General features: G+C 45.7%; 1 long non-coding RNA gene and 1 pseudogene across 1 annotated transcript in view; one reads left to right on the plus strand and one right to left on the minus strand.

Annotated features, from left to right (window-relative positions):
- The window catches only part of LOC126188889 (uncharacterized), a 181,600-nt gene that overhangs the window by 152,590 nt on the left and 14,276 nt on the right, over positions 1–14,734 (plus strand). The gene's annotated exons all lie outside the window — the stretch shown is intronic.
- LOC126189161 (5S ribosomal RNA) lies at positions 11,860–11,977 on the minus strand (annotated as a pseudogene).

Below are 14,734 nucleotides of genomic sequence, written 5' to 3' on the forward strand. Positions count from 1 at the left end.
GTCTGACATGTCCGCAGCTATGCACTGGATTTATGAGCACGAGTAGTTTCCAGCGCAGGTAATTTTATTAGCAGTTGCGCCACACTAGACAATGCAACACGGTCCAGATTGCACTAGCTGACTTGTGGCACATTCTGAGCATCGGCAGATCCGTATCTAAAGACTGCAGAGTTGCACAAGGCACGCCAGTACCCGACAACGGCAACAGGAGTGATCAGCTGAATTACATATCCGTATTGCTAACACAGATTTGCAGTAGGATTTCGGAACATATACTGTGTTCGAACTTTGAGCCACTTCGAAGAAAACAGTTTGCTGACAGACAGACAGCACGGATTCAGAAAATATCATTCTTGTGAAACACAACTAGTCCTGATTCTCGCAAAGTGATGATTGCTGTCGACACGGGATGTTAATTTGAATCCAAATTTTTAGATTTCCTATAAGGTTTTTGACTACGATTCTCACAAGAGACTTTAATCGAATTGCGTGCTTGTGTGTCTCAGTTGTAGGACTGGATTCGTGATTTCCTGACATAAAGATTACAGTTCGTAGTACCTGACGGAAAGTCATCGAGTAAAGCAGCAGTAGTAGTGTCAGACATTTCCAAAGCAAGTGTTATAGGCCCCTCTGCTGTTGCTGATCTACATAAACCACACAGGGGACAATTTGAGAAGCCTTCTTAGATTGCCGGTGACTTTGTCAGTTACCCTCTCTTAAAATCATCAGGTGACCATAACGAATGGCAAAATGATTTAGACAATATATCTGCATGGCGCGAAAGTGGCAATTAACTCTATACACTGAAAGTGTGTGTAGTTATCCACATGACTACAAAAAGGAATCCGCTAAATTTCGGTTACAAGATAAAACACAAAGTCTAAAGGCTGTAAATTCAACTAAATATTTAGGAATTATAGATACGAATAACTTACATTGGTACAGTCACACTGATAATGCTGCTAGGAAAGAAAACTAAAGACTGCTATTTATTGGCAGAGCACTTAGAAAATGCAACAGCCCTACTGAAGAGACTGCTTACACTTCGTTTGTCCGCCCTCCTCCGGAGGATAGGTACGGGGTGTGAAATCCACAGCAGACAGGATTGACGGAGGAAAGTTCAAAGAAGGGCAGCTCGTTGTCTTACAGCGAAATAGGGCAGAGAGTACCAAGGATATGATATGCGAATTGGGGTGGCAATTATTAAAACAAAGGCGTTGTTCATTGGGGCAGAACCTTTTCATGAAATTTCAATCACCAGCTTTGCCCCCAGTGTGTGGAAATATTTTGTTGGCGCCCACCTGCATAGAGAGGAATGATCATCATCATAAACTAGGAGAAATCAGATCTCGTACGGAAAGAGTTAAGTGTTCGTTTTTCCCGAGCGCTGTTCGAGTGGATTGGTAGAGAAAGAGATTGAAAGCGGTGCTTTGGTGAACCCTCTGCCAACCACTTAGTTGTCACCTGCAGAGTAATCATGTAGATGTAGATGTTAAACTATAACACCGATGCAATGTAGAAATGTGTGGAACTGATGCATTATTTCTTTCTCACGTATTTTTTCCATCTACTTTTGACTGTAAGTAGTTTTATATCCAAAATTAGTATTAAGCTCTTTCCCACTAGTTGTTTAGAGCGATGTGAATAGTGACACATTGTCCAAACACAGATTGGTCTTTGGGGAAGACAGGCGCTTAATGATTCAGATCAATTCGTTTCTTAACATTCTTGTGGCAATGTGAAGTCATTTATCCTGTTTAATTTCTAATAGCATTTAAGTGTTGATGACCCTGTTATGATGTACTGTTTTTCGTCACTGATTGTCGCGTCTTCTCAAAAAGAGTCGGTTTCAAACCAGACAGGAACTGATCCGCAAGTGAATGCTGGTCCATCTCAACCAGTTTCAAAATGGCTCTGAGCACTATGGGACTTAACTTCTGAGGTCATCAGTCCCCTAGAACTTAGAACTACTTTAACCTAACGAACCTAAGGACATCACACATCGAGGCAGGATTCGAACCTGCGACCGTAGCGGTCGCGCGGTTCCAGACTGTAGCACCTAGAACCGCTTGGCCACTCCGGTCGGCTCAACCAGTTTCCGAGAGCGAGTAACCGAAGGGAACGGTGGACAGTAGGCACCTGCAGACGTCTAGTGTGGTCGGACGAGTTGTGATTTTGTCTTTAGGTGCAGTGATTGTTGTGGACTGACAAGACAGCCAGTCCACAGTGACGGGTAACCGAAAGGCACGCGTTTACACACGCCGGCAGGCGTTAGGTCTGAAACAGGATACGTAATGAATGCTATAAAGAAAAGTACGTAGCTGCTGGAATACTTAACTTTAATCCATCATTTGTATACAGCATTCTTGATGATACAAGTGAGACTCTATCTAGAAATGGTTAATGGCGCCTTGCTAGGTCGTAGCCATGGACTTAGCTGAAGGCTATTCTAACTATCTCTCGGCAAATGAGAGAAAGGCTTCGTCAGTGTAGTCGCTAGCAAAGTCTTCGTACAACTGGGGCGAGTGCTAGTACGTCTCTCTAGACCTGCCGTGTGGTGGCGCTTGGTCTGCAATTACTGACAGTGGCGACACGCGGGTCCGACATGTACTAATGGACCGCGGCCGATTTAAAGCTACCACCTAGCAAGTGTGGTGTCTGGCGGTGACACCACAGTGATGGGCCGATGAGGTTGTTAATCCACAGTGAGTGGAAGGTGTAATAAAGGCCGGAGATAATACTGTAATGTCCTGGGATTGCATTTCGATCCGTGATTTGTGCGCACTCATTCAGCTTGTTGTGAACATGAAACAGGATGTTCATTTCAGCATTACCGGCAGTCGAGTGTTGCCCTTCCCCCTAAATCTTCACGGTGACACTCCTTTGTTCCAATATGGCAACAACTGCGTTCACATAAAATCGTCCTCCTCCACATCCTCCTCCTGTACACCATTTGACAGCACGTGCGCAGGGGTGCGCTGCGATAAGAGTTCAAAGGACGCGCGATGTAGCGAAGACCTTTTTGCACAGATATTACCTGAAGGTGACGGCAGAGAACGCTTTCGAAGTATCCGTAGTGCTGGCTGCCTTAAATGTACCGCTTAAATCAAGTTAGTTGCTATTGGCAGCCTTTCATATCCTCTCCCACAACACCGATAACTCTGTTTTGATTCGCCAGACTCACAATAAAAAGTTCACTCCGTGAGACAAGTGGAATTATTAGAAACGGAAATCATTGGCCCATCTGACAGTCGTGAAGACCCAGCAGCCGTTCATTAGGATCTTCGAACCTTAGTGATAACAGTTGTTGTTGTTTTTTGGGGAAGGAAACCAGACAGCGAGGTCATCGGTCTCATCGGATTAGGGAAGGACGGGGAAGGAAGTCGGCCGTGCCCTTTGATAGGAACCATCCCGGCATTTGCCTGGAGCGATTTAGGGAAACCACGGAAAACCTAAATCAGGATGGCCGGACGCGGGATTGAACCGTCGTCCTTCCGAATGCGAGTCCAGTGTGTAACCACTGCGCCACCTCGCTCGGTGATAACAGTTCAGCGATACAGACACTATATATAAACACAGAATAACATGACACAAAGATTATGGAGGACACTGAAAAAGAAATGACGGTACATAGGACACCCAACACCCCTAGGTGAAGAGTAACTGTTAAACGGACTTAGCAATATACATTAAAAGTGAATCAGTTTTATTCACATCCTTTAATAACCGTTTCCATCCTTTTACATTGAAGGTTTCATCTAGTCTCTGTACCTACATTGTCTAATAAACTATGACAAATAAGGTTTAGTATGGCCTCTGTTGCACCTTGAGATACTTACAGTCTTTCCTGACAGCTAGTAAAACCCACAAACTACCCGCCATCCAGTCCTCGACCTCTCAGAATTACTTGCTTCCACCCGTAAATGAAACTACAGGAAGTTTACCTTTGACAGAGAGCGCTGACGCTCTCCATTCTCCACCGTTCGTGGCCGAGCAGCCACGCTCGTCCTCCGAGCTGCTTCCAACTCTTCAGCCGCTGCCACCACTTCACAATTACATCATCGATGCCTACTCAGCCCAACACCCACTGTGGCTCGGTACACAGTTGTTGGTCTCTGCACTCTTTTTGTTGGCTGTCATGTAAACAACCACAACCACGAGCACTCGCTGTTCACCCAGTTTCCTGTCACCCCTCTGCCTCTCTCGTTCCTCCAAAATGAATTTCCCGGTGTAAATGTGACCTGAGAAGGATAGCTACTGCTGTCAACGAGCAAGTAACACTTGATAGCGGCCAACACGACACACACCAATTCGGTGTCACCAGCTTCGCTATGGTTCCACGGCGACTCGTGGAGTCACAAGGCGTCTTGACTAACATTTCTAAGAACGGGTTGGATTGTCTTGTGTCCAACGTTGCCAGGACCCTCGTCCCCAAGCTGGAAACCGCTATCCGGCAAGCTATTCTCGTTGCGGCCGAAGCCGAACGTTTCCCACCTTCTCCGTCTGACTGAAGTATGATCAGTATAGAGCTTAACTACCTCTCCAGGCTACAGTGTCTATAACTGAGCTGTCGCATATCATGTTACGTAAAGGACCGTGCCCGCCTGGACACCCGACAGGAACAGTTGATTTGCCGGGAAAGATGTCTGGTACTATTTGCAACAGCAAGAGAATTGTAACCATCAACGTCCCTTCAATTTGTATGTTCTACGGAATACACTCTTTCAAATTCTGGACGTGGCAAGAGTAAAACACAGGGACGGAAAGGCTATTTACAATTTGTACAGAAATCAGATGGTAATTATAAAGAGTCGAGCGGCATGGCAGGGAAGCAGTGGTTGGGAAGGGAGTGAGACAGCGGTGTAGCCTCTCCCCGATGTTATTCAATCTGTATATTGAGCAATCAGTAAAGGAAACAAAAGAAAAATTCGGAGTAGGAATTAAAATCGATGGAGAAGAAATAAAAACATTGGGGTTCGCCGATGAAATTGTAATTGTGTCAGAGACAGCAAAGGACCTGGAAGAGCAGCTGAATGGAATGGACAGTGTCTTGCAAGGAAAGGAGGATATAAGATGAACATCAACTAAAGGAAAACGAGGATAATGGAATGTAATCCAATTAAGTCGGGTGATGCTGAGGGAATCAGATTAAGATGTGAGACACTTAAAGTAGTATATGAGTTTTGCTATTTGGGGAGCAAAATAACTGGTGATGGTCAAAGTAGAGAGGATATGAAATGCAGACTGGCAATGGCAAGGAAAGCGTTTCTGAAGAAGGGAAATTTGTTAACATCAAGTATAGATTTAAGTGTCAGGAAGATTTTTCTGAAGGTATTTGTATGGAGTGTAGCCATGTATGGACGTGAAACGTGGACGATGAATAGTTTGGACAAGAAGAGGATAAAAGCTTTCGAAATGTGATGCTACAGAAGAATGCTGAAGATTTGATGGGCAGATCACATAACTAATGAGGAGGTATTGAACAGAACTGGAGAGAAGAGAAATTTGTGGCACAACTTGATTAGAAGAAGGGATCGGTTGGTAGGACATGTTGTGAGGCATCAAGGGATCACCGATTTAGTACTGGAGGACAGCGTGGAGGGTAAAAATCGTAAAGGGAGACCAAGAGATGATTACACTAAACAGATTCAGAAGGGTGTAGGTTGCAGTTGGTACTGGGAGATGAAGGAGCTTGCACAGGATAGAGTAGCATGGAGAGCTGCGTCACACCAGTCTCTGGACTGAAGAGCACAACATCAACAACAACGGGATTCAAAGAGTGAGTGGCTCCATCTGAGTGTGGCATACTCGAAGAAACTTGTGGATTCTCTTCCTCGCCGAATAGAGGGCTTTATGAAGGCGAGAGGCGGCGCTGCGCGGCAAAAACGTGATGTATCCTGAGGGTGAAGAATTTTGTTACTTCGTATTCCATATACCGTCGTATCTGTCGCGACATTTATGCGTAGTGTTCTGTTCGCGTGGTTGCGCATCGATCAGCCCTGGGAGCCGTGCCTCTTCTATCCGTGGCTAGTAGTGCACGGGGTGGGGCGTCAGTGGGTGGTGCTCCCTCCCTCCCTCCCGCCAGCGCCGGCGGTGCTAGCGAGCACTGAGCATCACGGGGCGGCGATCTTTCCGCGCGGGCGGCGCCGGCGCGGCTGCGCGGTGGGCGTGGCCGGGCGCCCGACTCCAGCCGCCGGCGCTCACGCACTGCCAGATTACAGGAGAGCCGCCGCAGCGTGACCGGCCTGGGAATGCGCCTCCCCCCGTTATCTCACCACCTGCGCCGATATTCGCAACGCTATTCCCACACTGAATAAGACGATTTTTAAAATATTTGCACACAAGGTTCAAAATGGTTCAAATGGCTCTGACCACTGTGGGACTTAACATCTTAGGTCATCAGTCCCCTAGGACTTAGAACTACTTAAACCTAACTAACCTAAGGACATCACACACATCCATGCCCGAGGCAGGATTCGAACCTGCGACCGTAGCGGTCGCGCGGTTCCAGACTGTAGCGCCTTGAACCGCTTGGCCACCCTGGCCGGCTACACACAAGGAAAAGCTCCTTAGGTGCAAGTTTAAAATCTACACTGTCTGATCAAAACCATCTCGACGCAGCTATGTAATGCGGAATTGACCACTAGATGTCACCAGAGCAGAATTGGTTTCTCAGAAGAGCTCCGTGTCCTTAAACTTGGACTATTCATTGGATGTCACCTGAGTAACAGATTCGTAGAGACACTTAACCCTCCGTCGCTCGCGCGGATCACACTCGTCATCCACACGACTTTCCCTCTCAATTTTGTGTGACAGGGCAGGATTGAGATCGCGCCATTTTCAGTACCTTTGTGTTAACTCTCCAGCAGTTAGCTCCACTCATGGTTGGCTTTCAGTTACGAAAGATACATTGTTTATGAAACATTATTATAGTCCGGAGGACACCAGTCATCCGCGCGAGCTATGCTGCCACAATCTGAAACAAAGTAAGTCTGTATTGAAAAAAAGTAAGTCTGTATTACTTTATTGCTGTCCTAGATTCAATCGGTCTCTCATGTTCGTAAATTTGGACTTATTGAAACTGACTGCAGTTACCTTCCGTGTTACCTGGTATTCTCTTTATTTTTAGATTGTGGAAGAAATGTCAAAGGCAAAAAAAAACTTGGACAGAGTTTAGTAGAGATTCTAATGTATGGTTGGAGTGGTTCAATGAGCTGAGTGATGAAGATGCTCACAGTGATAGCGCTGACTCAGAGACTGAGGTCTGTGTTCATGAAAGCGGTCATGATTCAGGAACAGAACAACAAGTGCCAGGGAATGATGAATATGAGTCACAAGAAGGATGCATTTGTATTATGGAAAGATGGAATAGCTAAACGGAGGTAAAATAAATATCCTACAAATCTTAGAAGCAGATCTTGTAATATTATTACGCATTTGCCTGGACCAAAAAATCAAGCTCGTATAAAAAAAAGACAGGAATAGAAATTCTGAATTTGTTCTTGGATGAAAACATAATAAGCATTATCCATCAGTGAAGTTCATGGTAACTTCTGTAGGGAAAGGGACGCCAAAGAAACAGATGCTGTAGATACCGGGGCTTTCATTGGTTTGTAATGTAAATGTCGTGTGACTAGGGCCTCCCGTCGGGTAGATCTTTCTCCGGGTGCAAGTCTTTCGATTTGGCGCCACTTCAGCGACTTGCGCGTCGATGGGGATGAAATGATGATGATCAGGACAATATATCACCCAGTCCCTGAACGGAGAAAATCTCCGACCCAGCCGGGAATTGACCCCGGGCCCTTCTTTTTGTTTTTTGTTGATCGTTGTGTTTGGTCGTTCCGGACGTCACATGATATCCGTTCAAGTTCGTTTCTTGATCTCTCTCTCTCTCTCTCTCTCTCTCTCTCTCTCTCCCTCTCTCTCTCTCTCTCTCCCTCCCTCCCTCTCTCTCTCTCTCCTCTTTTTTAAACCGTCTCTCTGACCGAACACGCTGAGCTACCGTGCCGGCGGCCCTAAGGATTGACATTCCGTCGCGCTGACCACTCAGCTACCGGGGAGGGACACGATTATTCATGATGGTCCTAGATCATTACAAAGCGTTTCTTAATGGGGCTTCTGATGACCCAGGAGTTCTTGTGGTACGGCGTTCCATTCCTCCACCAGAGTGGTTGGTATGCACTTGGACGTGCCTCAGTACGTCTCCCCGATGCATCTCAACGTACTCTGTATAATTTTAAGTCGGGGAAACGGGCAGGTTAGTCCATTCACCGAATATCCTCTGGTTCCGACAGTTTTCGATACGCTCGCGCTTTTTATCATCCATGAAAACGAAGTCACGGCCGAACGCACTCTTGGAAGACGCACCCGGCGAAGGAGTACAGAATCACAAAAGCGCTGACCGGTGAGTGTGCTGTACTGAAACATCTGGAGGTCAGTATACCCGTGCAACATTATGCTCGCCTGCGCCGTAAGACACGGCCTTCCGAAACGATCGTGTTCGACAGTGTCCCTTGCTCCATTACGTTCCCACCTCTCGCCAGATGAGGATACGTCCAGAATCACTAATCAGACGAGAGCACACGGTTTCGGTCCTAGTTAGTGCAGTCCCCATGCTCTTGGCACCATCGCAAATGGTACCGCCGATGTGCCGGTGTCCAGGAAACACAACGTACCGGTGGTCGGCCGAAGAGAACACCCCTATGCAATCGTCGTACCATTGTGGAGCGTGAGATTCTGTTCCTAACAGTCCTCTTAAGGCTGGTTGCAATTGAACCCGCTGTTTGACGGGGATTCCTTCTTGCCTGTTGCACATCATCATCATCATCATCATTTAAGACTGATTATGCCTTTCAGCGTTCAGTCTGGAGCATAGCCCCCCTTATACAGTTCCTCCATGATCCCCTATTCAGTGCTAACATTGGTGCCTCTTCTGGTGTTAAACCTATTACTTCAAAATCATTCTTAACCGAATCCAGGTACCTTCTCCTCGGTCTGCCCCGACTCCTCCTACCCTCTACTGCTGAATCCATGAGTCTCTTGCGTAACCTTGCTTCTCCCATGCGTGTAACATGACCCCACCATCTAAGCCTGTTCGCCCTGACTGCTACGTCTATAGAGTTCATTCCCAGTTTTTCTTTGATTTCCTCATTGTGCACACCCTCCTGCCATTGTTCCCATCTACTAGTACCTGCAATCATCCTAGCTACTTTCATATCCGTAACCTCAACCTTGTTGATAAGGTAACCTGAATCCACCCAGCTTTCGTTCCCATACAACAAAGTTGGTCGAAAGATTGAACGGTGCACAGATAACTTAGTCTTGGTACTGACTTCCTTCTTGCAGAAGAGAGTAGATCGTAGCTGAGCGCTCACTGCATTAGCTTTGCTACACCTCGCTTCCAGTTCTTTCACTATGTTGCCATCCTAATGTTGCAGATATCTGCTTCCGCAGTTGACCGTGGTCCTCGACGCGCAGCAGTGGCTGTCGTTCGGAACGGTCTCCGTGCATGTGAAAATGCTGTAAGCAATAACAAACACCTGACCTACACTCGTGAGACTTCACTCTTCTTAGAGCTTCCCGATGATTCTTCCCTGTGAGAAGTTCAAATGGCTCTGAGCACTGTGGGACTTAACTTCTGAGGTCATAAGTCCCCAAGAACTAAGAACTACTTAAACCTAACTAACCTAAGGACATTACACACATCCATGCCCGAGGCAGGATTCGAACCTGCGACCGTAGCGGTCGCGCGGTTCCAGTCTGTAGCGCCTAGAACCGCTCGGCCACCTCGGCCGGCCCTGAGAGAAGTGATCCATGTGCTGTCTTCGGGCCATGTTGTAATGAAGAACGCCAGCACGCAGCACCATCAGAGTTCGGTGATTGGCACACGCCGGTTTCTCCCGTTCCTCCAACTGCCTCGTGTTGCGAAGCCAACCCCGTTTGGCGCTAGTCACGCTCAACTCACGTCGTCGGACGTCTAACTTTCTGTGCGCGACCGGGAGACCTCTGGCGACTTGCCCCCGCACTTAGGTTCATTTCCATACACAAGTTAATATTATATGGTACTTTATGTCGTCCTTAAACTGTGTAGTTTTAACTATAAAGTAGGAAAACAACCGTGAACTGCGTATAATATTTTTACACAAATAAACCAAGACCCCGCACAAAATGAGACATAAATGTAGAAACTTCTTTGGCTAGATAGGAAAAAGAATACACTGTGTTTTGCAGAAAGCAGAGTTTAGAACCTCAAATGTAACTAGTAAACACAGAATAAAAGTCATACGATCATCCAATTCTAGGAGACGCCTCGCTACTTTTTTGTGCAGAACGGACAAGGAGAAAGCGAATGAGATTTTCACTCTGCAGCGGAGTGTGCGCTGATATGAAACTTCCTGGCAGATTAAAACTGTGTGCCCGACCGAGACTCGAACTCGGGACCTTTGCTTTTCGCGGGCAAGTGCTCTACCATTTGAGCTACCGAAGCACGACTCACGCCCGGTACTCACAGTTTTACTTCTGCCAGTATCTCGTCTCCTACCTTCCAAACTTTACAGAAGCTCTCCTGCGAACCTTTTCTCACGAAAAGATTGCTGTTTGATCTTATTTACTTAAAACAGTGAGCCCTTAGGTATGAAAAGCTACGAAAACTTGGGCTCAGAGCTATCCGCAATATGGTCAAATAACTAACAGAGTCGTATTTTAAACCTTAAAGAACAATAACTTCCTCCAAATTGTGATACGTCACCAACTGGTGCAGAAGCTGATCATTCAAGGAGGCAGCAACCAAAATTCAGGTACCAGTTACGACTTAAAGTAAAAATCTCAATCAAAAATCAATCTCTCTCTCTCTCTCTCTCTCTCTCTCTCTCTCTCCAAACACATATATAAATATTCATATTATTATGATAAAAGTCATTTTATAACTAGAGCTTACAGGCAATGAATAACACCGAAGTAAATTTAGAATGCAAAAATATAAGCCAAAATAAGTAATCTCTAACACGTGAATTGTGCTACAAAATTGTACTGGTGATGATGATGTTGAAATGATGGCTAAGCTGCTGATGACCTTCTTTCCTATCAGACTACTCTGTCACTCACTGCCGTGCGCGAGCAAGCGGCCTCGGTCTGAAATACCGGTTAGGTGGCGTGCGAGTCTCCTGGTGCGCTCATTTCGCGGTATTAAGAGAGCTTTTAGTCGTCCATTTGTAGTCCCGCGCTGCGAGAGCGGGCGGCTTATTACGGCGAGTGAGTTGCGCCCTGGTCTGCAGTTGTGTGGATGGTCCGTCTCCCTGGCAGGCGACTCGTCCGTAATCGCGCTGTCACGAGCTCTGCGGCAGCCGACTCTTAAGCCGTATAAACACGAAACGTGGCATTCAACGAGCAAGCAGCGCGGTCTCTCCAACACGTTCCTGTCGAACGCCGAGAAAACCAACCGGTTTGTTCACACGGCTGCCGTCCCGGGACGAGATCACGTGCGATCCCAGCATACTCCAGCGGCACTTAGAGAGCATGTTTCCAGAATAACTTTCCACCAAGAAGTAAAATTTTTCAGGGCACACAAATTTTTAAAATAATCTTCTAATGTTCTGTTTTGAGGCAAATTTTTTGCACATGGCTCCTTTTTTATGTTCTAAATACGGATACAATAAAAAAGCACTCCATCTTCAGGCCACGAATGGCCTACCGGGACCATCCGACCGCCGTGTCATCCTCAGGGGAGGATGCGGATATGAGGGGAATGGGATCAGCACACCGCTCTCCCGGTCGTTATGGTGGTATTCTTGACAGAAGCCGCTACTATTCGGTCGAGTAGCTCCTCAATTGGCATCACGAGGCTGAGTGCACCCCGAAAAATGGCAACAGCGCATGGCGGCCCGGACGGTCACCCATCCAAGTGCCGACCACGCCCGACAGCGCTTAACTTCGGTGATCTCATGGGGACCGGAGTAGCCACTGCGGCAAGGCCGTTGCCAAATACGGATACAATGGAAAGAAAAATCCTGGTCAAACTTTGGGTTTTGGAATTACATCTCTTTGCAGTAAAACCACTCAATTTTTCTGTGTGTTGTCATTAAAAATAACTATAATTTTTAACTTTTTCATTTCTGTGGCCATATTATCCGTAGTTGATTTACAGTTGCTGAGGGTATTTTCGTCCTTGTAGTTCCTAATACCCTCACGAATAATTTTTATATGTTGAACGTAAAAATCAAATATGATTTACAACTTCTCGAACATTACGTAAACAACAGATTTAGGGAAAAAATACTTATATTAGGCTTAAAATATCGAAGAGAAATGGCTATCTTCGTACAGGAGTTAATAAATCATTATTTCTGTGGTGACAAACGAACTTGACATCTTAAAACTGAAAAGAAAGCACATTATTAAAAAATGGCTTAGCATTACGTCCAACATTTATTTGAAAGCTGGTTCACTTCATAAAACCTTTCGTGCTTCAGGCTTCTGCCGAGTAGCTCCACATCAACTGCAAGAGATGACACGTTTTTGCCTCGTTTTAAACTCTTGGACTTACGTATCCCAAGCCAATCAGAATAACGTTCTTTGCAAGAGACCGACATCGAGTTCACACGGATCATTTTGAAGTGGTTCTACTGCCTGCGCGGAAGTACGACAGTTTCGAAATACACACAGAAAGGAGATCTGGAAACAACGCTGGTTTTCCGATACAGTTTTCAACAGTGTAAGCACCACACCGAAAAGAAAAAAAAAGCAACTAGCCTGATGGAAAAGGAGGTAGAAAATATTTTGGAACTACAAACTGAGTATTGGGCTGAGATCGAGATAAGTCAGTTTGAAAATAAGCTTATCGAATGGCCGCTACTAGTAACATGCGTAAACTAGATCTCGACTCCGCTAAAGAATCGGGCAGACACTGCGAGCGTAATGTTTATTACGGTAGTTTGCACTTTCGTTGTTGTACGAGTATTGTTCCTCTATAAATTCATCTACGATGACATACAAATATTCGAGTGTCTAGCGGTCGTGATGCTCTCTTCGTATTGAAGCGAGAAGTGACTTGCATGACGTTATTCCATTTCGTTGGTCTGCATTCGAAAGTGTGTTCAGAATATCTAACACACTTGATATTGCCCGGCATGTTCGGAAAGACTCCACCACTTGGGTTTTCCACGCCATCCGTCAGTAACTCCTCACGTCAAACGATTTTTCACGGCGTTAGCTCTAGCAATACTGGTAGGCCCTGAGCACTATGGGACTTAACGTTTGAGGTCATCAGTACCCTAGAACTTAGAACTAGTTAAGCCTAACTAACCTAAGGACATCACACACATCCAAGCCCGAGGCAGGATTCGAACCTGCGACCGTAGCGGTCGCGCGGTTCCAGACTATAGCGCCTAGAACCGCTCGGCCACTCCTGCTAGCAATACTGGTAGGACATTTTGTGGATTCGCTAAACACGCAGGCTTTGACGAGAAATTGATGGCCAAACCTACGGCGGCAGATAGTTTTAGCGGTCTGAATCCAATATATATTTGCTGGTGCCCGTAGTGAAGTCGATAGCCACTACGTAGAACGCGTCGCTCCGCATGTTCCGTACTCTTAAAGATATCTAAGTAATGTCGATTAGGCGCTGTATTCGCTGATACGAAACATTGCAGTACTTAAGGTTGAATTACTGATTATTTGTCACTCGTAGGGATGGGGCAGCCTGTTTTCCAGCGTGGAGAATCGTCGACAGGTGTTGAAATAGGATCCAGCATACCATCGGGAAGTATGCTGGGACGTTTGTCTTTCAAGTTCTGTATGTATGGTGTGGCAGACGATATTAAATGTAACTTAAGATTTTTTTGCAGACGATACTGTTAATGTACAGTAAATTCGCTATTACTGCGCTAACGTTCAGTGATATCGTGGTAAGATCTAAAATGGTCCAAAGATTGGCAACTTGCTTTCAGTGTCCGTAAGTTTAAAATCGCCACATTGTGATAACACCGCGACATTGCAAATTGACGATCTCATTTAGAGAGGAGCGTAGTTGCAAAGACATTGGACTAACATTCGAGAAGAACCTTATTAAAAACCCAGCACAGCCAACATAATCTTCTATTTCCCACATTGTTATAAAGTAGAAAGCTGTAAACATTCATCCTTTCGCGCTCTTAATACAGTACTTAAGAAATGGTTCAAATGGCTCTGAGCACTATGCGACTTAACTGCTGAGGTCATCAGTCGCCTAGAACTTAGAACTAATTAAACCTAACTAACCTAAGGACATCACACACATCCATGCCCGAGGCAGGATTCGAACCTGCGACCGTAACGGTCGCTCGGTTCTAGACTGTAGCGCCCAGAACCGCACGACCACTCCGGCCGACAGTACTTATGAAAATCGAGTAGATTCTGATATTTGCTACAGTAGTTCTCTAGTCTTACTTGAGTAGACATGTTTAAACATAGGCAGTTTCCTAGCTTAACATGTATATTGCCATACGGTAGCCTCAGACACTAACTTCTTCTTTCTAAGCGATTAAAATCACTCCCAAGTTGTGGAAACAGTCTTACGCATAATTTTTCAGACATATCACAGACTGCTGTATCTCTACAAGTAACGGGCAATAAAGCGCTACGAAGTGGATATTTCACAGAAGGTGATGAAACGTACACGAGGAAAGTAAAAGGGATAACACAGAATTTCTATACCAACATTTCTCTCTAAGAACGGAATCCCAAAATATTTTAGAGATCT

The sequence above is a fragment of the Schistocerca cancellata genome, chromosome 5, assembly GCF_023864275.1.
Source record: "Schistocerca cancellata isolate TAMUIC-IGC-003103 chromosome 5, iqSchCanc2.1, whole genome shotgun sequence".
Lineage (NCBI taxonomy): Eukaryota > Metazoa > Arthropoda > Insecta > Orthoptera > Acrididae > Schistocerca > Schistocerca cancellata.